Genomic DNA, 25,341 nt, shown 5'->3' with positions numbered 1-25,341 from the left:
ACAGACCGGTCGATCCGATTACTATTCCCTCTGCACTGCATTTACATTCAGCCGACACCCATCCACAGAGATGTTCAAGGACACTGTGACAGGACACACAACTGTTTACAGATGTGTTGTCTTTCACAGGAATCAAATCACTGACCTTCCGGTTATGAGCCTGTCTCAGAATTAATATTAGGTCACTGGTATATGGCACTTTGCTAGGAATGTGTTACAGGTCCCATCACACCACCTGACTGTCAAAAAACGTTGTGCATCCAACTTGCTTTTGAGTTTCAAATGTGTCTTATCATTGACACCCAACGACAACATATCATCACTATGACTTATCCTCCGTAGGGCCGGACCCTCTCGTTTGGGTTCGGCCTTCGTGGTCTACGACAGCTACGAAGGACCGCACCTTCGTTGACCGCGTCCCCTGAATCGGGACACAGCTGTAGTCTGAAATTTTAAGTTTCCTAATTTACTAATTTAGATGTAGAAATGTCTGATTAAAGCGTAACAGGGCTGAGAATCTCACCAAGCAGCTGAGGTCAAATTTTGATACTTGACAAATTTTAAATGTGATGCTGGTGACACATTTTGATCAGTTCTGACGATCAATACTGAGCAGTATATGTAATATATACCATATTACTGTAAGGTATGCTTCAGCTTCCTACTATAGGAGTGTTCTTTTCAGTGCAGTTAGTGCATGCATTCGGATACAGTGCTGTGTGTACAGTATACCACCTGCTGGATGTGGGTGGATGTTTATGATTTGGGGATGAGCGTCTCTTTTCACTGCATCCTCCTCTCCATTCCTCTGCAAAAACTGGCAGCAAGTTCCCCACAAAGGGTGGAGCACATCTGGAGGCAGACTTGAAAGGAAAGACACTCAACATCAGGATGCGTCTGAGTGTACCGTCTGCCAGTTTCCACTCTGCATCAGTGAGGAGAAAACTCATCGCAGAGTGGCACTTGAACGGATAAATGTCCGTAAATACACCACAAGGGTGTCAGGAAATATGGGCAAAACACAAACAGCTTTTTGTTGCCCAGAGGAAGCAGTTAATCTGCCCATAAAGCTGTTCCAGATGAAAGATGAGGTGTCTCTCGAAGTGTACTTCACGTCTGAAATGGTTTAAATAGGAGGTGAAATGTAAAAAGGTAGTCAAAAAACTGTGAGGTCTTTCAAAGACTCTCCAGAATCCCTCTTCAGCGCTGCAAGAGCGGAGAGAAAGCCGCAATGAGGTGCCCATCATATGCTCAGGGAGCCGCTCAGCTGTTGCCAGTCGAGGCAGGAAGCTCCGCTTGGTTAGGCAGATTCCTCCTCGCATGTCCAATTCACCCGAGTCTCCCCCACGAAGCTGAAGCCTGGCGTCACTGAAGTATAACCTGACACGTCCATGTCAGTCCACAGCAGAGAAAACACAACAAACAGTTTGATAACCGAGGTGTCTAAAGAAGACTGATTAACTTATGAAGATTTTTTTTTGTTATTTGTGAGGTTTAAAACTGCATTAATTGTCCTTTTCTCATATGAACAATGGATCCGATTACAATGTGTAACGTGACTTGTGTTGCCTTTTACAAATAGTGATAATCTCTGCAGTTGCCCTCAGCTCTACAGAACATTTTAGCCTCTTTTAGCTTTAAGCCCATTAACCCACTAAAAACTCCTGGTCAGCACCAAACCAAACCAAAACAGAAGAAATGTAAATATTTTACGTATATATTTTAGGAAAACTGTCGAGTTTGACCGTTTTTGGGAGTGGGTGACCAATTTTTATTTTTACATCTCTTGAATTCAAATGCATGCACACAGGCAAACAACAGGACGCGAGAAATACAACAATTTGCCAACAAATTGCAGGGAAGAATAAAACTGTTGCTAGTTAGCAAACATGGATGTAAACAATTCAGATTGATAATCCTTTAAAAATGGGCTTCAAATTGTTGCATGGGAAAAAGGAAATCCTCTCTACACCTTTGTTAGGGCTCAAAGATATAAACAATAGAATAACGTAAATGTAAATTGGTTTGTTTACAAGAAATCTGAACAGGAAACCTTTAAGTTCATCAGGTCGGTAGAAACATGACTCTAAATGGATGCTAATGATTGCTAATATTGAGTGAAGTCGCCAAAGTCATTGCAGTTGCACAAATAACAGTGCTACAGTGCTAACGCTAACTAGCTCTACCCTGCAATTCAAGGACAACACTGCTCGTTTGTCTCCATGTCTTCTACATGCATCATCAGTGAGTGAGGATGAGGATGCTAGCTTTAGCCTCAGTCTGTGAGCACAATATCATGTTAGCAGCCATCAAGGGCATTAGGCCTGGGCATATGCAAAATCTAATATCTCAATGCAGTCCAGCCCAAATATTGCCATATACGATATCATCGTGATGTTACTGAATATCGGGCCAGGCCTAAAGTGCAAGTGAACAAAGCTAATCAGCTAGTTAGCTAGCTACAGTTAAATTGCTATAGCAACGTCGTCTTCAAAAAGAATCAACTGTTACCGGTTAAAAATGTGAAGTGTCCTTTTGTTCTACATCTGTCTTAAATCATGGACCTGTTTTTTTCAAAATATTCTGACGACTTCATCAATAATCCATCTCATCTGCCATCTGATCATTTGTCAGCAATAACAAAAGACTGCTGTGTCTTCCCCTCAGATGTTATCTGCCTGGATGTATGCAGTCATGGTATCTACTTCCTCACACTGTCCTCCAAAACCATGAAAACGCTGTGAATTATGAATTGGAAAAAATGTAAACCCATACGTCACACACAATCCTTTAAGCAGGAAATTAGAAACTACGCATTTGTGCATTCATACAGAAGCCTGGAGCCCGGACGATTCACTACACGCTTCAAATACTGATTCTCTATTAATAATGCATCCAAATATAGATACACCTATGCTTTGCTTTTCGTGGAATGCCACTCAAGCCACTATGAAACATTTATTCATCCTGGCTCTTTGTGCAAATACCGAGGGACCCAGACTTACTCACTGTCTGTATTGCGCCTGCCTGAACCCGGAACAGTTTCCAATGTGTTTTTGAAAAGAGTTAGCATAAATCCATAAGTATAGTATGTGAGTGCTGGTTTTTGTGTCTTTGTCAATAGGTTGTACTTTCCTTTACTAAGGATTATATTACCTTCAGGGAACTTTAGCATCCGAGAGCTCATTTAGTAGAGGAGGGTAATAAATCACAGGCGTTGCTTTTGCCCTGCTTGTGCTCTGATCCCTAGTTAGTTTGGACATGAAGTGTAGGTCCCTCTCTTAATTATAATTTCTTATGAGAAATCATTCATCTATGTTACAATAAGGGCAAGAATCCATCAAAAAAAGAAAACAAAAACCCTTTTGTAAAAGACAATTTAAAGCTGCAAGTTTGCAGCCGCAACACAACCCCCACTGTGTGTTTTGCAAATAACCTTTGTCCTCTAGAAAGCATTCTTGTTGCCTTTAAATAAACACTTCATAAGATTATAATGCAGGAGATGGAGGGGGGGGGGGGCTGTCCTTTAAAATGCTCCAGATCTCACAGAGCCAGACGCTGGAAGAGCAGAGAGGTCTGGAGTCACGGAGGAAACAAAGCTCAGCTCTGTTATTAATGGGCTCAGTCTGTCTCGGACACGTTTGCCATTTCTGTAATGTCACAGAGCAGTGAAGGAGGACGCAATAAAACGCCGAGCCTGGAAGCTCCACTTATTACAATTAATAATTCATATGACTGCATTAACTAAGTGAAATCCACAATTTCACGTGGCAGGCATGGAGTGTGTGTGTGTGTGTTTTGAGGGACGGAAGGGTGAGGGGTGGTGTTGGGGGGTGGGGTGAGAGGTGGTGTTGGGGGGTGGAGGGTTGCTACCATCAGACTAGAGGAAGACGGAGTCGAAATGCTTTGTTACAGCCAATGAGGACTGCAGCAAGTACACAGGCCATGAATAATGGATGTGATATGTTGATGTTGTGTGTATGAACACAGAGCTCATCAAACATGGTATAGGCTGTTTTTAAAGCTCCATATTTTACACTTCTTCTGTGTTTTATTTCAAGTGGAGATCCATAAGAAGATATATTCGTGGTTTTAAAGAACCAAAAACCATCTCAGTGTAGTTTTACGTCTCCTCTCTCAGGCTTCTCTCTGGAGCTCTAGTAACAACAGGTCGATGAGCCAATCAGAAGAGAGGAGGCTCTGAGCCTAATATAGCAGATTTAAGGTAAAAACACTCAGAGAAACCAAATCCTGTAAAGGATTGGATGGTGGGTCCAGGTGGGCGGGGCTTGGTGACTGCTTTGTTGTGACATCACAAAGTTCCAGAAGTCCTGACGGCTGGTTTTAAGGCTCAGTTTCTGAATACAGGCTGTGTGCATTTCTCTGTGGACTGAGGCTTTGATACTTTCACAGTATTAATATAGAAGCTAGAGCTGATCTATAATCACACTACACATGGACAGAGACCTCGACCTTGAACTTTGACCTTTAAACTTCTGACATGGTTTAGTTTAAATAGTTATTCAACCCCTGGCTTGGGAACCAAAGAACTAAACTTGCTAACTATATATAAAGCAGATAGAAACCAGAAGCATTGATGGATTTACAATATAATAAAGTCATATATAATAATATGACATTTTTGTCACAGTTCACTCATCTGTTCCTTATTCCTCATTTACTTCCTGGTTTACATTCCAACTCACACCATTGTGCCTTCTCTGCTGTAGCTTTACTTAACTATTTTTGTCTTCCTGTTTTGACCTCCTGCCTGTTTGCCTGCCCTCCTTTTTCCTTTTCTTACCCGGTTCTTCCGCTGACCTGTCGAACGCAGCTCGCTCCCTGACTTTCCATCTCGTTTATCCCTGCCTGCTCTTGTCTGCCGAGCCTGAACAAAGACCAATTGCATAAACTTTAATCAGTAGCTCGTTTTGCACAACATAGAAGTGATTTCTCTCTCTGACATTTGACAGTTATTTTGAAATTCTATTAGTCGTTTTTAAGATTGCAATTTCAAATTGTGCAGTAAGCAGGTTCTTGGAGACGCACCTAGTGTCTCTAAGTGTTTAAGTTCTTCCTCTGCTGCTGGAAAACAAGGACGTTTCTAGATTAAAGAAAAAAAAAAAGAAGTACAGAGGAGGTTGATGCCGTCATGTCCAGCTGACTACAGTCTGGACGTGATTAAGTGCTGTAAAGTCACATCACACACAGCTAGAGATGTGATTACAGCAGCCGGTCTGAGAGACACACGCAGCATCTGGCTTTAATCACATTTCAAAAAGCACCTACAGAACAAATTTGGCTTTAATCCGATTTTCAAAAAAAGTGCTTTAACTTTCCAAAACAAGAACGTAGCAAACAACTTAAAACAAGTCAAATTGCATTGAACTCCTTCTTAAGACTTAAGATTTAATTCAAAACGCTTGTATTGTGCATGTTTTATTGCAACAGTATGGCGTCGGATGCCGGTGACATTAGCAGCCCGCTGTGACAGATTGCAGTGACGCAGCTCCACCAGTCTAACAGCACATGATCCTAGAAATAGATTGAGTCAGAGCACCATATGCTGCAAAGCAAGAAGATGCATGCAAACATATTTTCTCTTAGGCTGGTGAGAATGTGCGTCTACAGGGATTAGACTCAGCACGGTAGATTGGTGAACTTCTTTAAAAAGAAGTCTCACTGTTGTTGCACACCTGTTTTTTTTGGGGCTATATGCTGTTTTCTATTTTCCGCAGGAATCACGCACATCAGCACAAATCAGCACGGCCAAAAATGAATGTTGCTGAAACGTAATGATGGTGGGGCTATAATGCGCTCCATGCCCAGCAGGTGTTTCCCGTGATGCAGCAGTTACCCTTCACGCGGCGACACAAACAGCTCGAGGTGAAAGCTGATGTCATTTCACGTTTTCGCTCTCTCCTTCAAGTCATTGTCCTGCGAGTGCATCTTAATGTCATTATGCCAAAGTGCTGAAGTCAAGGGCTGGCGTGAAGGGCAGTGGTTTATGTGTCTGTTTTGTTTTCCCGCCGCAGCCTGGTGGCAGCAGTTTGTCATGTATACAGGGAAGGTGACTGCGGTTACACCGGCGTGTCGTTCGGCTGAGATGACCCTGCTTGCGTTCCTCTCATGACTTACGCATTGCTCCTGTCTTTTAATATCAACTTCAATTACGGCCCAGGAGCAGCAGCTTGTCTGAGTTACACCAGCAGCGATTCAACAATATTAAATAAAATAAATAAAAAACACGAAGCCGGAGGCAGTGTTGCTGCGCGCCGCTCCCATCGCCACATTTCTGCCATTTATTTCAGTAAGTTTGCAGGATGTGAATCATCTCCCCAGTAATCTTGGTTGTAAAAATAAACATCAATAAATCATTTGAAAGAAATTACAACAACTATTAGATTAGTCTTCTCGTAGATTTGTCTCGTTTAGTTAAAAATAACTTCTGTGTGTTTGTCTGTTTCCCTGAGCAGGATGTTGTTTTTACACTTTTTCCTTCCTTCCTTTTTCTGATGAAGTTTCTTTGAAAAGGGAAGTTGGTGGAGTGGCTGGTATTGCAGATGCCCATGACACAAACAGACTCCAGACACCAGACAGAAACTCCCAAAACACACGTCAACGTAAACACCTTCACTTTCAGATTCAAGGACAGAACTTTAGCGACAATGAATATCGCACTTGGCCAAACCGCAGTTTCAATAATATTTCGATTAATTGTTCAGCCCTGATTCTTTTCCATAGCAACACGAGCTGAAGCGGCGGGGCGTTGTAATATACTAAACAAACAAACAACTGAAACTTAAGATACAACAATATAATTATATCGTGATACTTGGGCTGAACTATATCCAGAGACTATGCACTTATATTGGGGATGGTTTAAGAATTTTAAATATGCTTGTTTTATGTCGAAGGTTTTGCATGAACTTGCCCCATCACCTTTCATTGAATCCATTAAACAGAGTACTACAGGGCGGCCACTAGAGGGCGCCGTGAAGTGCACTGCATTTGGACAAACTATCCTACACATCCCACCTTCAATACACATCTCAAACATTGGCTTCAAACCAGATCTGTCATCACTTCTGACTCAGTATGCAACTAAATGTATTTGTCTTTATATTTGCATTTGTGTGTTTGTTTGTTTTTGTTTTATTCTACCATAGCTAGCTGATGTTCATTAACATACACTGTCCCTATCTAATAAATAAATAAATAAATAGTTAAGATTAAAATAATACAGATACATTTTATTTATAGGCACCTTTCCAGGCACTAAAGGAAACAAAAATCACATATACAGTAGCAACAAGCCACCAACAAGGCATTAAATAGACAATAAGTTAGAATAAATATAATTGAAAGAAATAAATCTTTGAGGTGTGATTTGAAGGAAGGAAGTGAGTCCATGTTACGGATCAGACACATATTTCCAAAGTGCCCACTCTGCAGCACCATTATCAGCAGTGGGTTCGTGTCCGCTGAGGAGTCGTCAAGGTAAATACTACACTGCTGCAGTCGTCTGCACTACATCAAGCGCCGGCGCCGATGTAGTGAACTACAGGGAACGCGCTGAGCCTCTGTGCGTTCAGACTAACGAGGCCAGAAGACGCATCACCCTTCAGACTAAAACCTGCTCACAGCTGGAAAAGGTACGCGAGAAGGTCTGACAAGAAAAAAAGAAAAAAGAAAAAGGGACTTAACCTACATTCAGACAAACTCTGCACAACAACTCTGCTGCTCGCCAACCTTTAACCAGCCAGCCGTTATACACGCTGAAATACATTTAATTACTGGAGTCCTCTGTTGGGGCTGCTCTCGTTGCGTTGCGCCGGGGAGCAGCTATTGATTTCAGGTTGTCCTCTGCCTCATTAGACCGTGGCAGAGCTCTGCCCCGCAAGCTAAAAGGGAACAGCATCAATCCATAAATAAGCCGACTACACAACATCTTCTATTGTGTTGGGGTGAAATATCTGGAAGCCTGAAGGTGTGTGAGCAGCGAGCGTTCGGCCTTTTAGAGTCACTCTGGAACATTTAAGCCACAACAGGGCGGCCCACCTTTGACACCCGTGGGGGGGGGGGGGGGGTTATTACCACTTGCTCATGGCCAGTGGCCCCCACACGGGGAAGGCAGAGGCTTGAGTGAGGACAGGTGGAGTCAGAGTCACAACCAGGATCAAAATGATGATTCCCTCTGAGGAGGCGCCGCCATTGATCTGCTTTCAACTCCCGGGGGTCTGCTGGGAGAAAGACGCAAACCTCGCTCGCCACGCGGCCACGGACCGGCGGCCTGGCCTGGCTGCTCCCGTGTGCTTGATCACTTAATTAGAAATGCTAATACAGCTGAAGGACATGTAAAGGGATTAATGAATTCTATTTCTCACTCTTTGAATCACCAGAGAGGATTAACGTGGCGAACCCATCTAACAGTTTCGCCTCCTGATTTCAGCGTTAAAGGCCAGCGTGACTCAGCCAACACATCACATGACGGCTGTCTCTTCTGTCAAACTAACCCACTGACATCACTTTCTTATTAGATTTCAATCATGAAATTAAAAATGCAAATAATTTTATATCTTCAACAACAAATTCAATGGTTGTTTGTGGGAAATGGAAAGTCGTGTTATTGTGCGAGCGTTTACTGGATCCCTACAAACATTCGAATGAACGTCAAACGCGGCGGGAAAAAACACAAATTACAACTTCCAGTCATGACTTTCACAATAAAACCAGAGCAGAAACAGGAATGCAGATCGTGATTGAAACTGTGGATTTCTATTCTACTGAAAAAGATTGTTTTTGGTATTATTATGAAAAATATTGCATATATTAATATATATATATAAATATTCGATATTATCAAATATCGGCTGAAGCCTAGCCACTAGGTAGAAGCCAAAATCTTGCAGCTTGTGTTTCTTCACCAAAACAGACGTGGACATCCGTGAAACAGTTTGTTTTGCTAATAAACTCCAGAAGAGAGAAATTCATGCGGTTAGCTTCAGGTGAGCTGCAGCTCTGACCTGAAATGAACTCACGTTAACACCAAAACCGCCCAGTCCGCTGCGACACACACTAATCATGACTATATTTGTAAAGTGTCTCGACACTTAACAAAGAAATATCTACATATTGAACTCAACGCAGGTTCCTTTGGCGGAGTTGCTCTCTGAAAAAAGGCTCCTTTATGTCTGCTACTCCAAACTCAGTCACTATGCAGAGCTGCCTGAGTGAGACTGAACTAAATCTCTGTGATCTTAAAAGGAAATGAGGGAAATTGATGGCTAGGCCTCCATTGCCTGTGCTTTATAATGGCTGACAGCAGAAGGAGGGGGAGGGGGAGGTGGGGGGTGGTTTCTATAGCAAATCTGAAAATTTAAATTCCAGCCCCTTCAGAGCCGGGCTAAGTTTGTGCTGACAGGTGATAATTTAAACACAGTGGAACAGCTGGTTTTCAGAGCCGCACCTCACATTTGGGTAGACGTGCGCCTATGTGTGTGTGTACATGCGCATTATCTCGAGTCCATACGTGCCCGCCCGTTCGACGAGGCCCGTCTTATTTCCTTCCGATGAATCCCATCCACTCACGACGCCCGGCCTCATGCATATGCATGGGGAGACAGCCTCAGAAGCCAGGAGCCAGTTAAGGTTTTCAGAGAACTCTCCGGCTCCCCAGCAGGCTGCACGCACACACACACACACACACACACACACACACACACACACACACACACACACACACACACATCTGCACAGCTCCAGAGATATTCCTCCTCTCCCTCTTCCTTATTCAAGTATCTAACTTCCTCTATAAACCTGCAAAACTTTCTGTGACTTCAAAGTCAGGAGGTTTTTTTTTTTTTGCTGAACTCCTGCCACATGAATCACGTCTACAAGATGTTGCTGCTGTAAAGTCAAACTGACATTAAAGCTCCCATATAGTATAATATGACGGAGTATTAGGGGGCCACACTGAGGAAGAAAAAAATGAAATTTCGAGAATTAAGTTGTAATTTTAGGTTTTGTGTTGTTTTACAGGGGAAACATCAGAGGCTTTAAAATGAGGAACATGGAGCATCCTCATCCTCATCCTCATCATCATCATCATCAGCATCAGCATCAGGCTATTGACAGACAAACAGCAGCTGCCACTGAATGTCCTTTCACCTGTTTTTATTGGTTGATGTAATATTCCTATTCCTACATTTTCTCGCCATATTATGACTTTTTTTCCTTAATCAGGCTCTAATACTCCGTCGTACTGTAAAGGTCTCTGTCTATGTGTTCTTTGATTATAAAGCAGGTCTAGGTTCAATATTAATACTGTGAAAGTATCAAAGCCTCAGAGTCACCGCTCTCAGACACGCCCCCAAGCCCCGCCCACCTGGAGCCACCATCCAAACCTTGCAGGATTTGGTTTTTCTGAGTGTTTTACCTGAAATCTGCTATATTTTTATTCGAACAGTCAGCCAAACAGAAGAGAATTCAAATTTAAAGGTCCTGAATAGTTTAAAGGTCTCTGTCCATGTGTAGTTTGATTATAGATCAGGTCTAGCTTCTATATTAATACTGTGAAAGTATCAAAGCCTCAGTCCACAGCCTGTATTCAGAAACTGAGCCTTAAAACCAGCCGTCAGGACTTCTGGAACTTTGTGATGTCACAACAAAGCACAGAAGAGGCTCAGAGCCTCCTCTCTTCTGATTGGCTCACTGACCTGTTGTTACTAGAGCTCCAGAGAGAAGCCTGAGAGAGGAGATGTAAAACTACACTGAGATGGTTTTTGTTTCTTAAAACCACAAATATATCTTCTTATAAAACACAGGAGAAGAGGAAAATATGGAGCTTTAAAATAATTTATGCTAACACATCAGTGCATGATATGTTTATCACGGGTGTTTGTTATGATTCCTGCATATTTTTTGGTCAAATTAGCTCGACTCTGGTTCTGACTGATGCTGTCAGCGCTGTAATTTGATTGATGCAACATCTCTGTGGGTGGGCACCCGAAATAATTCATCATTTCAGATCCAACGGCTCAACGTGCAATTAACCAGCTCAGAGGCTGCTGCGGTTACAGGACTGCGCTCGGCTATAAGTTTGAACAGTTGCCACAGACTGAACTGGATCAATGAAAGAGAGACAGCTAACACGTTAGCTGGAGGGAGGGAGGGAGGGAGGGAGGAAGAGTGTCGAGACATGAGCACAGTGATTGATGAGCATGGTGTGGATTTACTGCCCTGCAAGCTAGACACCCCTCCTCTGTATAACGAGGGATGAACACAACGCTGAGTATGTGGAAGTTGTCGGTGACTTAGCTACCACTGAAATAACATAAATGGAAACAACCTCCAGAGCGGAGGTCACCTATAGGTGGTCCACAGTCTGCATCTGGACCCAGACACCGTCCTATCCAGCCCTGAACGAGGAGCCTATAAACTACGGAGGATAATTATATTTTGACAGACACACTATGAGACGAAAAGCTCCCATGAGAGGTAATAATATGTGGGGAAGGGGGATATAAGAGGTGGTGAGCGTGTTTATTATAAAAATGGTTGAGACTGACAGACGAGGAATTAACAGGAGATCATGTTGAAAAAGGTAAAGACCTTTTCTTTCTGACAGGAAATTCTCACAAAGTTTACATGGATGAGGTAATGCAAAGAAAGGAACGCCGTGTACTGCTCTCTGTGAGCCCCAAAAATCTACGAGGAAAACTACGTTTACTGACTTTAACCATCAAACACTTGCATGAAGCAGCAGCCATGCAGGGACAGATGCACGGATAGAAAGAGTCTAATCAGTCTGCAGAAGAGAGCTGAGATGACAATGAAATTTAATACAGAGTATCACACTGAACTGAAGGGTCACGTTGAATTGTTAAAAAACAGAATGTAGTTCAAGTGAATCCAGCAGAGCAGAGTTATCGCAGATTCACTGAAAGAGAAGACCGGTGAGAAGATGGTGACACTGTGTCAACCAAAGAATGTAAAGCAGTGGTGGAAGAACTATTCAGATCCTTCAGTCAAATTATCAACACCAAAGACATTTTCAGGAGGGAGCACCTGCGCTGCTGGAGGGAAAAGTTAGTCCTGAGCCCCATGCAGGGCTCGGACGTGCTCCAGTCAGTAGGACACCAAAGGAAATGACATTGTGTCTCCTGGCAGCGGCTCTCAGATAAAACTGCTGCTTGGAAATGCCAAGACAGCGTCTTGCAGCTTAGTCACTGCCCTAAAATGGGGTTTCTCTTCTTTTGAAAATACACAAAATATGTGCAATAGCCAGAGTGTCGTTATATAGTTTAAATTTTCTTGCACAAAAAGCAAAGAGAATTCAAATTTAAAGGTCCCGTATAGTTTAAAGGTCTCTGTCCATGTGTAGTGTGATTATAGATCAGCTCTAGCTTCTATATTAATACTGTGAAAGTATCAAAGCCTCAGTCCACAGAGAAATGCACACAGCCTGTATTCAGAAACTGAGCCTTAAAACCAGCCGTCAGGACTTCTGGAACTTTGTGATGTCACAACAAAGCACAGAAGAGAGGCTCAGAGCCTCCTCTCTCCTGATTGGCTCACCGACCTGTTGTTACTAGAGCTCCAGAGAGACGCCAGAGAGAGGAGATGTAAAACTACACTGAGATGGTTTTTATATCTTCTTATGGATCAACACTTCAAATAAAACACAGAAGAAGAAGAAAATATAGACCTTTAATAATCTTATTTTGAAATCAAACTGTATTTTCAACTGATATCTTTGTGACACGGCTTATATAATATTCTCCTGCCCGTGAATGTAATCATAACAGTGGAATGGCCTGTTAACATCTACCGTTTCCCAAAGGCCTGTATTTATTTGTGAGCTACACCACAATAAACCCGCGTGTGATTTATGAAAACTATTTTTCAGGAACTAATGCATCACAAACGTCTCAAATATCATCAATAATCAGCACAGCCAGCTGAGAGATGACTAATGTAGAATCAGCTAAAAAGACTCAAGCACACAAAACAACCTTTCAATATTACAGGGTCAACAAAGTTTTAATAGGAGAGTTAGGCATTGCCCTTCATCTGATTTATGGTTTTTGGTGCATATTTGCTCTGTTTACACATGCCAGCACTCTTAATTTGGTGATATTTCAACACGGAAGTGTCACTTCATTTCAGAATAAGCCTATAAAGCAGCGAAGGTGCTGACACATGAGAAGAGATATGAGAGGTGGGATTAATCATGTGCCACAGAACGTGTATAAGTAGGGACGTAGCTCAGCTAAGCTGGAGGGAGAGAGGCAGAGAGAGGCAGAGTGAGAGAGAGAGAGAGGGGGAGAGAGCAAAGACATGGGCACAGTGATGGATGAGCACAGTGTGGATTTACTGCCCTGCCTACCTACACTCAACTCCACCCCCACCCAGCTGAGGGCAGCGCTAAACTAACAGCACGTGCTGGCAGAGGCAGCAGCAGGTCTCTGAAGCAGGACAAAGTCAAAAGCCAAGGTTGGGCAGGAAACAGCTGATACTACACCAGCTTATTAGTCCAAGGTGTCCACCGTCAGTCTGACACAGCTGTTAGGACTGGTCCCCAATATTCTGCCCACTAGTGGCCACAGTAAGCTATTGTTTCTATCTATAGTTTCTGTCATTTCCGCGTGTGTGTGTGTGACCGTGTCCCGTTGACAAAGGCCGAGGGAAGCCGAGCAGAGAGGACAGCAGCATTTTTTGGGACGTTTGCGCGTGCACTCTGAGGATAACCCCGGGATCTCTGACGGGAGATTAGCTAAAGCCAAAGTGTCAAGCTGCCCTCGACTCAGCTCCCCAGATCAGTTATGATAGTGCAGGTATTATACACATGCACAGACGCGTGTGGAAACTAAACTTGCTCATCAGAAAATTAAAGTCGGCGGGAAGCGCTGAAAGTTTGGACACAAGTGAGCAAAGTGCGTCTGTTGAGGAAAACTGAGCAATATGGTTGAAAGCTCCACAACAAGTATAAGAGAAACAGCTCCGGCTCGCTCCCTCTCATTATTGTGTATGTGCTGTGAACCGACCTTCGTGGCTGCAGCCTCGTGCTTCTGGCCTGAGCTGACAGACACTAATAAACCTACTTCTGTTGCTGTACAATAAAAAATGAAAAAAGTCTCTGATACTGAGTTTGTTTGGTGAATGAGAGTTCAGTACATACCCTCTATTCCTCATGACTGCCAGAGGTGGAGTTGAGCACCCGGATGCTTCTTTATGCGCACACGCAGATCCAGTATCTGTAACGTAGAAAAGAAAAATTCAGATTAAAACCAACTGGACGATCAGTAACTTTACATCTAGGAAGAAAAAAGAAGTTTATAGAGAAAGAAGAAAAACTTTAATGGGAAAATGTCCTGCCTCCGCCCATTCTGAATTACAAATCATCACACCATGGAAATGTCTGAACACCCCCCCCCCCCCCCCCGACTGATTCTCAGCCCGGGGAAAGGCTCATCCAGTTTCTAGTTTGCATGATAAATGGGAACGCAGCGCTGCAGCATCCAGTGGGGAAACTGAGTTAAAATACACCCACGGATGAGAATAAAACACAACTCACCAGTGTAAAATTGGCTCCTCTCTGCAGTTAATTAAAAGCAGCCACACTGAGCGAGTGGACGTCCGGGAGGAGAAGGGTCTTAAATATGAAAGTCAGAACCTGGTCGCGTAAACAGTGACCACCGCTGAGCCTGAGTGTGAGAGTGATATCATGTGCTCCTGTGGTACGAAGGAGAGACCTGACCTCAACTGTTTCTGCTTGGAGGAGCAAAGCACTAACACTGTAAAGGTTTGATGGTAAGTGGGCGGGGCCAACGCCGCCGGCTGATATTCGCTTATCAGAGAAATATCAGTGTTGTCGAGTCAAGTCACGGAAAACATTTAAAAATAATAAACATCGACCGAAGTGTTTTACAGAGAGAGGAGATTATCTTTTCTAATGATTACAATCAAATGAAAACACAGACATAATTAAAAGCATGCGAGTAAATTAATAAATAATCAAATAAATAAATGATTCTCGATAAAACGTGATTCATAACACGACAGCAGAGAAAAAATGTACAAAACAAATAAAAAAACACTGAAGAGAGAGACCAGTTATTTCCTTTATGATTCTATGCAACGCGACTGTGAGTGTGTTAGCATGCTGACATTAGCATTTAGCTGGAAACACTGTAAGCAGAGCTTCCCAGAGCTGCTAGCTTAGCGGTTTAACGGTAAAACGTCCACCTCAGTACGCTGGTCACATTTTCTTTAGTTCAACTTAAATTAAATTACTTTTTTTTTTTCCTACTGCATCACATGTTCTCTGTAAATCACATGATATTTGATATTTTTGTCATCAGCTCTTTGTCTGTGCAGGTGAGAGACACGTTTTCGTACAATTAAACCGTCAAATCAATTTCACAGTTTCATTTGAAACCACAGGTTATTTGCATGACGCCGTGATGTCACCAGTGGTCACGCAGTTGTAACCAGACAGTGTCTCCGGTTAACGTCTCGTCCTCGTCTAAAAGGTTGGGACACGTTTCCGCAGACAGAATATAGGTGAGCGTGGACGAAGGCCAATTCGGAGATGTCTTCTTAGATCAACCGGTCGTCTTACGGTTACCCATAATACCCTTCTGTGTATCTTTGCCAAAGCATAATTCCAGCTTTAAGGTGCCCTGTTGAGTTTTCTTGTTAAATAACCTTGTTTATATTTACTGTATTTATCCTGACCTGTGTTTGTAACTTGTCTGCTTTGCCTCTTCACTCCTGCCAGCTGCTGTAATTTTAACTCATGTGCAGTTGTCCTGTTCACGCAGAGGGAAACAGAGACATCTGTGTAGTTTTCTTCCCCTTCATATCAAAAATTAATACATTTTAATTACTTTTTTCATCATTATTATTATTGTCAACTCCAAAAAGGTGAGCGGGGTTTCAATTTAAAAAAATCCAGAGTTGGTCTCTAATTTGTGCGGAAGCCCTTTTTTTTTCATCTGTATTAAGTAAAAATTTACTTGCCTAAGGTTTTTTTTTTTTTTTGATTCATTTTATTGAATTAATTCATTTTGTCTATATTTTTCTTTCTTCAGAGAGAAAAAAAAAATCTTTAATTTGCCTCTTAGAGATGAAAAAATAAAAAATGTAAAAATGATCCTGGCCAAAAAGACAATCACTTGCCTCTCGGGACAACAAAAACTTAATAAATAGATAAATAAATGACTTGCCTTAGAGGGTTTCCATAAACAGGCATAGTGTTAGTATAGTGAAAAAGTAGAATATAATAAGAAGCTATGCCCTCCGGGTCCACTTGCTAAGATCAAGGCAATAATTCTGCCTCTAAGGAAAAAAGAAAAAAAGAAAGGAAATGAAATTACTGACATAATAAATAAAATGCATGTGACTTCTTTCACATTTTCTGCTCTGAATCAGGCTATACGTTATCCCATGGAGAGTTATGTAGTCCAGCAATACCCAATTATGAGAAGATTATAACATAAATTTTGAAGTCAAAGCAAATAACAATCAATAAGAATTATATTGCGCTTCAGTTCGTATCTTCTCGCCTCAAGGGGAACTGGGAGCTAGAGAGCTGGAAATGGCGCCCGGGTTATGTTGTGATTACAGCGCCAAAGGCTAAGCCAGGAGGTCAGGGGCTGCAGGGTCAAACCCCACAGGCCCACGTCCCCAAAATGAATGTGCAGCACTTTAATCAAGTAAAAAAAAATATATAAATAAATAAAATAAAATAAAGAAGCGAGGCTGCATGGAGAGGAAACCCAGTAAATCAACCAGGATGGGGTCACGCACACGGAGCGGTGAAACTGTGCTGGATTACTGCCGCAGCGTGGAGATTACTGCTCCTGTAGGACAACAGACTCTGCCAATCATGACCATGCTTACACCACCGCGCTGACAAGGAGTGTGTTTGCCAAGCCTTGCAGAACAAATATTCATTTAATTTATGCAAATATGCACAAGAGTATATTCATTTTAATTATTAAAATGAGACAGCGCCGTGTGCAACAGATTGTTCTGCTGGTGAGTCGGCGGCGTCTTACACGTCCTCTCTAATTATTAACAGCAACACTGAACTTGGATGAAACAGAACTTGGAGAGCGCATGATTCCCCGCGGCTCAGTCAAAAGGAGATAACATTTCTTCACACTGTGATGTACTGCTGATTTCTGCTGTCTCTCTCTCTCTCTCTCTCTCTCTCTCCGTCTTGAATTCTTAACTTTAACGATAATTTTAGTTTATTTCAACTCGGGTGGTTGTGTTGGCAAACACCTGTGGATAATGATATGATTGTACTCACCAAGTTAATCGCTGAGATCAGTGAGCGCGGCAACGGTTTGAGGGTCGTGGTTTAGTTCGCGCTGGCTCATTGTCACACTCTCATGGTTTACTGGGACACTTGGATAGAAGATGGCCAGTGTTTGTGTTATTATAATAACACCTTTTCCTGGTACGACTAGTAGTGGTAGATGCCTGCAGTGAAAAAGGTCTATAGGGGCGTCAGATAAGAAAATGCCGATGTGCGTTGTTTTGATGGACTTGCTGTTCCTGATCTCAGCAGTTACTTAGCGACTACAATGTTTTCTTAACTGATAAAAACAACAGCTGAAACTATGAAAGAAGGACCTATAAGGGTTTGCCCTCTTCATCTTTTAATCTCAGTCCCCCCATGGCTAAACTTTAGCATCACTAACACCGACGCACCGCAGATGAAAGAGGGAGTGGTTGAGAGATAAATGGACAGGCTGTGAGAAAGGGAGAGACAGAAGAATAGTTTTATCACTGCACGATGGATAAAGGCTGAGAGACAGCTCCTGCTTAACCCCCCGAGTTCCTGTGAAACAAAATCCATCCAAATTTAATATCAGGATATAGTGATATACGATATTATAGCTGGAGATGGGGATGGGGAAGGATGAGCACTAAGTACTCAGGTAATAATGTAGTAGCTGAATGACTACTGAGTCCTAGGCTTAGTCCATATCCAAAAAGAAATATCTTGATATAGTAAGTTGTTTTTTTACAATACATAATTATATTATTGTATTTTCTGATTCAGGTGTTTTTTTTTTAAACAATATTATGATATTGTATTTGATGTTTCAGGTAAGCTGCAGAGTCTGACCCGCTGCTTTCCTTACTGTACATTGCACCTGGGCATGTGACAAATAAAACTTTAAGCTGCTTATACCTGACACATAAAATATAATAATACAATTGTATATTATTCGCAAAAAACACCCGACACATTACCCACAATAATACCGTATTTTGGATATCCCTATTCTTACATGAGTACTTAGCACTAATGCGTCGGATCACACCCATCTTCAAACTAGGTCTTTATTTCGATTTCAACTACACACCTGTGAAGTTTAGTGACTGTATCCTGCAGGTTGTGACGCTACTGTGGTCAAAATCTGTCCAGACAGACAGACAGACAGACAGACAGACAGACAGACAGACGGACAGACGGACAGACGGACAGACAGACAGACAGACAGACAGACGGACAGACGGACAGACAGACAGACAGACGAACAGACTGACAGACAGACGGACAGACGGACAGACGGACAGACAGACAGACAGACAGACAGACTGACAGACAGACAGACAGACAGACGAACAGACTGACAGACAGACGGACGGACGAACAGACAGACAGACAGACAGACAGACAGACGAACAGACTGACAGACAGACGGACGGACGGACGGACGGACGGACAGACAGACAGACAGACGAACAGACAGACAGACAGACAGACAGACGAACAGACAGACGGACGGACGGACGGACGGACGGACGGACAGACAGACAGACAGACGAACAGACAGACAGACAGACAGACAGACGAACAGACAGACGGACGGACGGACGGACGGACGGACGGACGGACGGACAGACAGACGAACAGACTGACACAGACAGACAGACAGACTGACTGACAGACAGACAGACAGACTGACTGACTGACAGACAGACAGACAGACAGGCAGATCCTGCTACAGTAAGTGTCTCTAGAATCACTTTTTACTATGATGACACACACACAGACTCACAAAATGAAAACAACATCGGCCACACTGTTTTGCAGCTGCTTAATATTCTGGTGGACAAAGATAGACTGTATATTTAATCTTATAGAGTCACTTATCTGTGTTCCAAGTGAAAAAATAAACTTCCTGAGATTAAAAAACAGGATTATAAATCTGCAAATTCTGTCCCCAAAGTACTTGAAAATTGACTTTATAAAAGTCATTCAAACTTTCTCCCAAGAGCGCCAGAAACAACCCCCCCGTGTTACTGCGTCCATGATGTCCCCTGCTGCTCTCCTATAGGCCTGTTTGTTAATTAGTCTGGATGTCTTTTGTGGGGCTATAGCAGTAAAATAATTAACAATGACAAATAGCTTTCGTGTCCACTCGCTCTTATCCCACCTCCACAGCTGTGGGGATCTCGCTCCTCCGCAACCTGTTTTTATCAGGCCACGGGAGCCAAACTAAAACTGCTAATGCGTTAATTTATAACATGACCTGGCATCAGACTGAGTGGGAGGAGGGGGGGAGAGAGAGGGAGAGGTTGGTTGGGTGAAAAATTGCAGTGTCACCACATGAGTCCACTTTTAGCCCTCCTGCATCAAGTTACTGTGTACGCGCTGATACAGCCCTGGAAAGCAGATGTCCTTGTGTGCGTCGTGTCCATTGTGATTATTAATGGGTGACACTTAACCGCGTGGCGGCGCGTGCAGGAGCGGGATCTCTCACCGACAGACAGGGGGAGACTCGACATGGCAACACACGTCAATCAAGGTGGAGCGAAAAGAGAGAAAATACAGGGGGGGTGTTGCCATGGGAGATGTTGCAAAGTGATAGAAATAACTGTGTAAAGAATAAAAATAGAGAGCGGAGAGAGAAGTTCACGCCACACAGATGGCCGTGCAGTCACAGGGTGAGGTGAGTGTGAATGTTGGATCATCAGTTTTGGTCAGGCCTCCAATTTCTGATGTACGGGGAGGGGGGGGGGTTTCTGAAGAAGCCCCTCTGAAGACGTGTACTTGCCCCTCTGAAGACGCGTACTTGCCCCTCTGAAGACGCGTACTTGCCCCCTGAACTTTAGCTAGAGGAGGACCTGATAACCTGCCCAGTGCAGGGTTCGAATTATGGAGGGGAACGGGAGGTCTGATCCCCTGCTTAAGACTCGAACCCTCTAAAAGACGTAAACACAACAATTCAGAAACAACATTTATCATAACCTTGACATTAGCTGAATGTCTCCTCCCCCTGCCTCACTCCTATCAGTTGCTTGTGACCTAAAGTCTCTGATCCTGTGCGTTGCGCAGACACTGTAGGTAAATGTAAGTAGCAGTAGCTAACTGATTAGCTTGTTTAATACACTTTACTTTCGTACCTTCAGAATTTCTGAATCAAATTGTGTCAAGTTTTTTATTAAAGCTAATGTTAGCCAGTTTCTAAATATAGCTTTAAGTTATAATCTAGCTAACTACTGTTAGCTAGTTTCCAAAACGTAGGCTTAAGCTATAGTGTAGCTAACTAATGTTAGCTAGCTGATTTACCTCATTTACAATTAGGTGGAAGGTAGAAAGTAATTAAGTGTATTTACTCTAAATACTGTACATATGTACAGAGTTCAGGTACTTGTATTTACATTTAATGCTACTTTATACTTCCACTCCACTACATTCAGAAATATTGTAGTTTTTACTTATTTATTTGTCAGCTTTAGTTAAACAAGCAAGATACTGTAAAGACTATAACACTTCAGTTCACTGAAGCACACGCCTGCACTGCACTGGGTTCCCTCTCGCCCCTGGTTGTCATTGTATAATTTGACTCTACTGCAGTAAACAGGTGATAATACACTCATCTGACAGTTTATTAGCTACTGTACACCTCTAGCTAAAACTAAAGCAGCAACATGGCTGGTTTTTAAATGGATGATCTGTAAAACTGCAATGGACAGCCATATTTTTGCATGTACTTTTTTATTGCTGTTAATCATGATACCTCCAGTGTCCTAAAGTGTCCTTTGCATTTATGTATTAAATTATTAAATCTAGTACACTAATAGTCAACAGCTGATCAGAAAATCCATCAATCCATTTTCATTTTCAAGTTCTGTCTGGATGTTTTGAGTTACTGACGATAAACATCAAAACCCCCAAGCCCATTATTTTACAAGCCCACACAACTGCCTTGACTCACCAGGATAAACCGATGTCCTATTTCCTTGATGACTTCTTTTATCTGTGTGGCTCATTCAAGAAGTGCTTCAAACTCAGCTGACAGAAGTCTAATGACGCAACACTCCACTCCTTAAGCAATCCACAATATCATTAATCTGGTCACTCCCCGAGCTCCCTTTCAGCCCGACGGTCTGGAACAACACCCACATGACCGATCAAAACAGTCAATGCGGAGAAAACTCATTTTTGCTGCTTGTGTCTGCAATTTCACTCTTCAAAGCCCCAAAATGCCAATGATTGAGGGTTGAAATGTTGAGATGTGAATCAACTGGTAAATCAAGAGCTTTGCTGTCAGACTAAACTCCCTCCACAGCATTGACAGTCGGGTACAACACCGCTGCAACTTGAAAGAAGTAGTCAGAAACTTGAAGCATAGGTCATCCAGCTTTTACACATTGCCAGCAGTTAAAGACTCGTGTTGAAAAAAGGATTTGAATATTCAGTAAGTCTTACATCAGTTAACTACCACACACAAAGTATTGTTGCCTCAAGTCAGTCAGTCTTAATGTAGTAGCATAAATCGCAATAACTGTTGAAAAAAAGAAGTTGCAGCTTTTTAAAGTATTAATTTCCTCTTTATGTAATTGGATAGAATACCAAGGTGCCTGGCAGCATTTTTTATGGGACGGCCCTGTCAGGAGTGCAGATTGTGTTTTGAGGCAGAGTGAAGGCGGAGCGCTGAGTGACAGTGAATCTTGGAAATGGGACTCTTTAGAACATTATCTGCCATAAATTACAGAGGAGGATCTCGGCTCAAGGTCAAGCTGTAAACGTGACAGCCTTCAAGCAAAGTCCACCACCATCAGCTGAGGCTTCATCAAGAAAGCACCCTCCGACTTTTATCAGCGTCACCCGGTGATGCTCCCACCAATGGCCGGTTGAGGAGGGAGCATGACCCAGTCCAACGTTAGAGTGGGCCAGTAAAAGATGGTCAGTCTCAATCTAAACCAGTATAAAAGACTAATAACGGAGGACAGACAATTACTTGGCAGCTCCCATAAAGATTTAAAAGGTTGAACTTTGCTCTTGGGTGGCACCTTGTAAAATGTGTCACCTTATGATCTCTTATGAGCTCACGAAGGCAATCCATTTTAATTTAGATGTAGATTATAACCGATTTGTGAGCAACATTAAACACAAGACACTAAAACATATCAGTGTCTGCTGCTTTGAGGAAAACATAAAAGGCCCATATTTTCCTCTCTGAGCCTCTCTTCTGATTGGCTGACTGTTTTCTGAGTGATCCAAAAAAAAATGGCAGATTTCAGGTAAAACACACTCAGAGAAACCAAATCCTGCGAGGTTTGGATGGTGGGTCCAGGTGGGCGGGGCTTGGTGACTGCTTTGTTGTGACATCACAAAGTTCCAGAAGTCCTGACGGCTGGTTTTAAGGCTCAGTTTCTGAATACAGGCTGTGTGCGTTTCTCTGTGGACTGAGGCTTTGATACTTTCACAGTATTAATATAGAAGCTAGAGCTGATCTATAATCACACTACACATGGACAGAGACCTTCACACTGGAGGGAGATTTAAAATGTTGAACTTTGGGATTAATTTGCTCGTGTGTGGCACCTAGTAAAAGATGTCACAGTATATCTACTGTACAGATAAACAGACACAAAGACGATACATTTTAATTTAGATGTTGATTAGAACTGATTTGTTAGCAACATTAAACACAGACACTGGAGGAATCATGAAGCCGCTGCCTTTAAAAATGACCTATCAACAGTATTTTAATTTATTAGCTGAAATCACAGAGGCATTAATAGAAAAGGCTGCCGGAGCCACTGTAGTTTTATGAGTGGCCTGTGACTGAGGTGAATGGTTGGGATCTTTTGTTTTTTTTTTACAAGCTGCTCCTATCAGGTATAACCAGCGATCAGCGAGACTCGTCTACAGGGGATCAGCCCGCTCCGATCGTCCAATGTAATTTATGAAGCAGAAAATATGAGCAGGTGTTAACCACAAAGCTGGATGGGTGTTGCTCTTGCAGGACTTTGATCCGCTGCCGCTGAATGACACAGACGCTGCGCCGCATAATGGTCCGAGATCTTATTCATGCATTCACATAATATCCACTTCAAGGAGTATTTGTGTTGAAGGTCAAGAGCCTTTGGTTGTTCGACGCTGCCAAAGTGACTCCGAGTCAATGACAATTAAAGCCATGTACATGTGTTAAAATGAGCAATGCAATGGGTGAGCTACCATCCCCTTTACTTAATGCTTCCAGTTCATTCAGGACAGTATGAAAATGAATTCGCAGAGGGTTCAAAAATGGAAAGGTAATACATTAGAATATAATAGTTGCAGGGAGCAGGGAGCCTGTGGAAACTGTTCCTGTTGGTGTATTTGAGAACACTTTGATATCTGAGGTGGCAGAGTTGGCAGGTGAACAGCAACCTTTGCAAAAAAATAAAAAATAAAGAGCTCACATTAATCTTTCCACGATCCAGTGTTTGCTTCAGTTACTAAAAGGTTCCACAGTCTTTGCTTAATGAAAGAAACCGGGGGGTTCCTACACGACAAAAATGTAAATTTGATTCACAACAGCAGCAGTAGGTTACTGTGTTCACTGTGATGGATCAGCTCTCCAGGAGGAAAAGTCTCTGTGAAAGCAGAGACAAAAATACGAAAATCAGCTGCATTTATTCATCTAGATAGTTTATGAAGCCTAGCGAACATTAGGAGGCTCATTTAGTCCTGCTTTTACAGCAGGTAAGAAAGAGAGAACATATTACTCCACTTCAAGCTGTACACACCACTTTCTGCTTTGTTTTACGGATTCATTTTAAGATTTTGACGGTTATTTTTCAGAAAAAGATGGTGATTTGGGTTAAAATACTTCCTTCCTCAACAGTAGACGATCTTTGTCGTCACGGTTACAATATAAACTGCTGGTTCCACATGGGAATCGAACACGTCGCTCTCCTGTCTCCTTCCATCCACCACAACCTCCTCCTGACGTGGACTTTCTCTCTCTAAACTCCATCACCGACACTTTTCCCCTTTGCTCCTCTCATGATTACTATGACCACTAGATGTCGCCTAGCAACAAAACTTAACTACGGGTCATAATAACGACCCGTGGGCTCGACCAGTCATGTTTCGTAAAAAGACCAGAAATCAGTCTAAATAAAAAGTCTGACAGGATTTAGGAAGAACGTGAAGAGTTTCAATGCAAGAGTGAAATACTTTAAAACAAGCAGCAAGTGACCAACATCTGACCTTTCACCTCTCTTCTCCTTTTGGGTGTTCGTTGTCTCACAGCTGGCTGTGTAAATCTGAGCGTGCGGTGTTTAGTTTACTGACACCACACTGCATTATGTGACCTCGTGCTGATTCGCCGAGCTGCCGGCGTTCCAGGCTGCCTCGTGCAGCTTTAATGAAAAATGTAATCCCACGCTATCTCAGACGGCACCATTACATTTGCCCAGACAGTCCGTCAGCCTCGGCTGACGTGCGTATTGCTCCACACAGGGGACGGTGACATGTGATAACACCGGGCTTATTCTGCTTTTTTTCCCCCCTCAGCCTCCAGTGATAATTTCCACAGGGCATGCAGTCAATCATGCTGTGCTGCCCTGTCACCGGCAGCAGCCCCAGCCTTCAGTCGGACTGCGCCGCCTTCGTGGAGAATAAACCCCACCTGCTTTGTCTCCTTGTCGTCTCCATGCGTCTCTGCTGACTGGCAACAACTCGTCTTGTGACAGCGCAGCGAGCGGCGGCAGCGGCGGCGGCGGTTTGTGTGTGTGTGTGTGTGTGCCAGAGATAGGCCTGCTCTGAAATTCCACATAATCATCCTGCATTCAGCTTTTCTGTCTTCCTCTGTCACTGCTGTGTCAGGTTTCCACACTGATCTATGGTAATGATCTTGGCTGATGCAATTTGTAAGGTACATAGACACAACCAGTGGAAGCAGAGCTCTGCAAATGTGTTTTCTCTTTTCTCTCTGTCTGTGTTCAGTCTCGATTCTGGAGCGTCTTGTTGGTCGAGTTCAAGGTTTAAAGGTCCCTCGTTCTAGAAACGTGGTTTTCCATGTGTTTTTT

General features: G+C 42.9%; 1 protein-coding gene across 2 annotated transcripts in view; it reads right to left on the bottom strand.

The window, feature by feature from the left end:
* The window catches only part of LOC130187171 (heparan sulfate glucosamine 3-O-sulfotransferase 5), a 64,410-nt gene that overhangs the window by 14,724 nt on the left and 24,345 nt on the right, over window positions 1-25,341 (bottom strand). The window contains exons 2-3 of one of the 2 annotated variants that reach the window (XM_056404548.1): window positions 14,183-14,258; window positions 4,805-4,888 (exon numbers count right to left, since the gene is read on the bottom strand). The gene's annotated coding sequence lies outside the window, so the exon portion shown is untranslated. The remainder of the gene's footprint in view (window positions 1-4,804; window positions 4,889-14,182; window positions 14,259-25,341) is intronic. The other variant, XM_056404547.1, reaches the window with a different exon arrangement.

This window comes from Seriola aureovittata, chromosome 19 (assembly GCF_021018895.1).
Source record: "Seriola aureovittata isolate HTS-2021-v1 ecotype China chromosome 19, ASM2101889v1, whole genome shotgun sequence".
In the NCBI taxonomy this organism is placed as follows: Eukaryota; Metazoa; Chordata; class Actinopteri; order Carangiformes; family Carangidae; genus Seriola; species Seriola aureovittata.
Note: the sequence above shows the minus strand (reverse complement) of the source record. Positions and strands in the feature narration are given on the sequence as shown.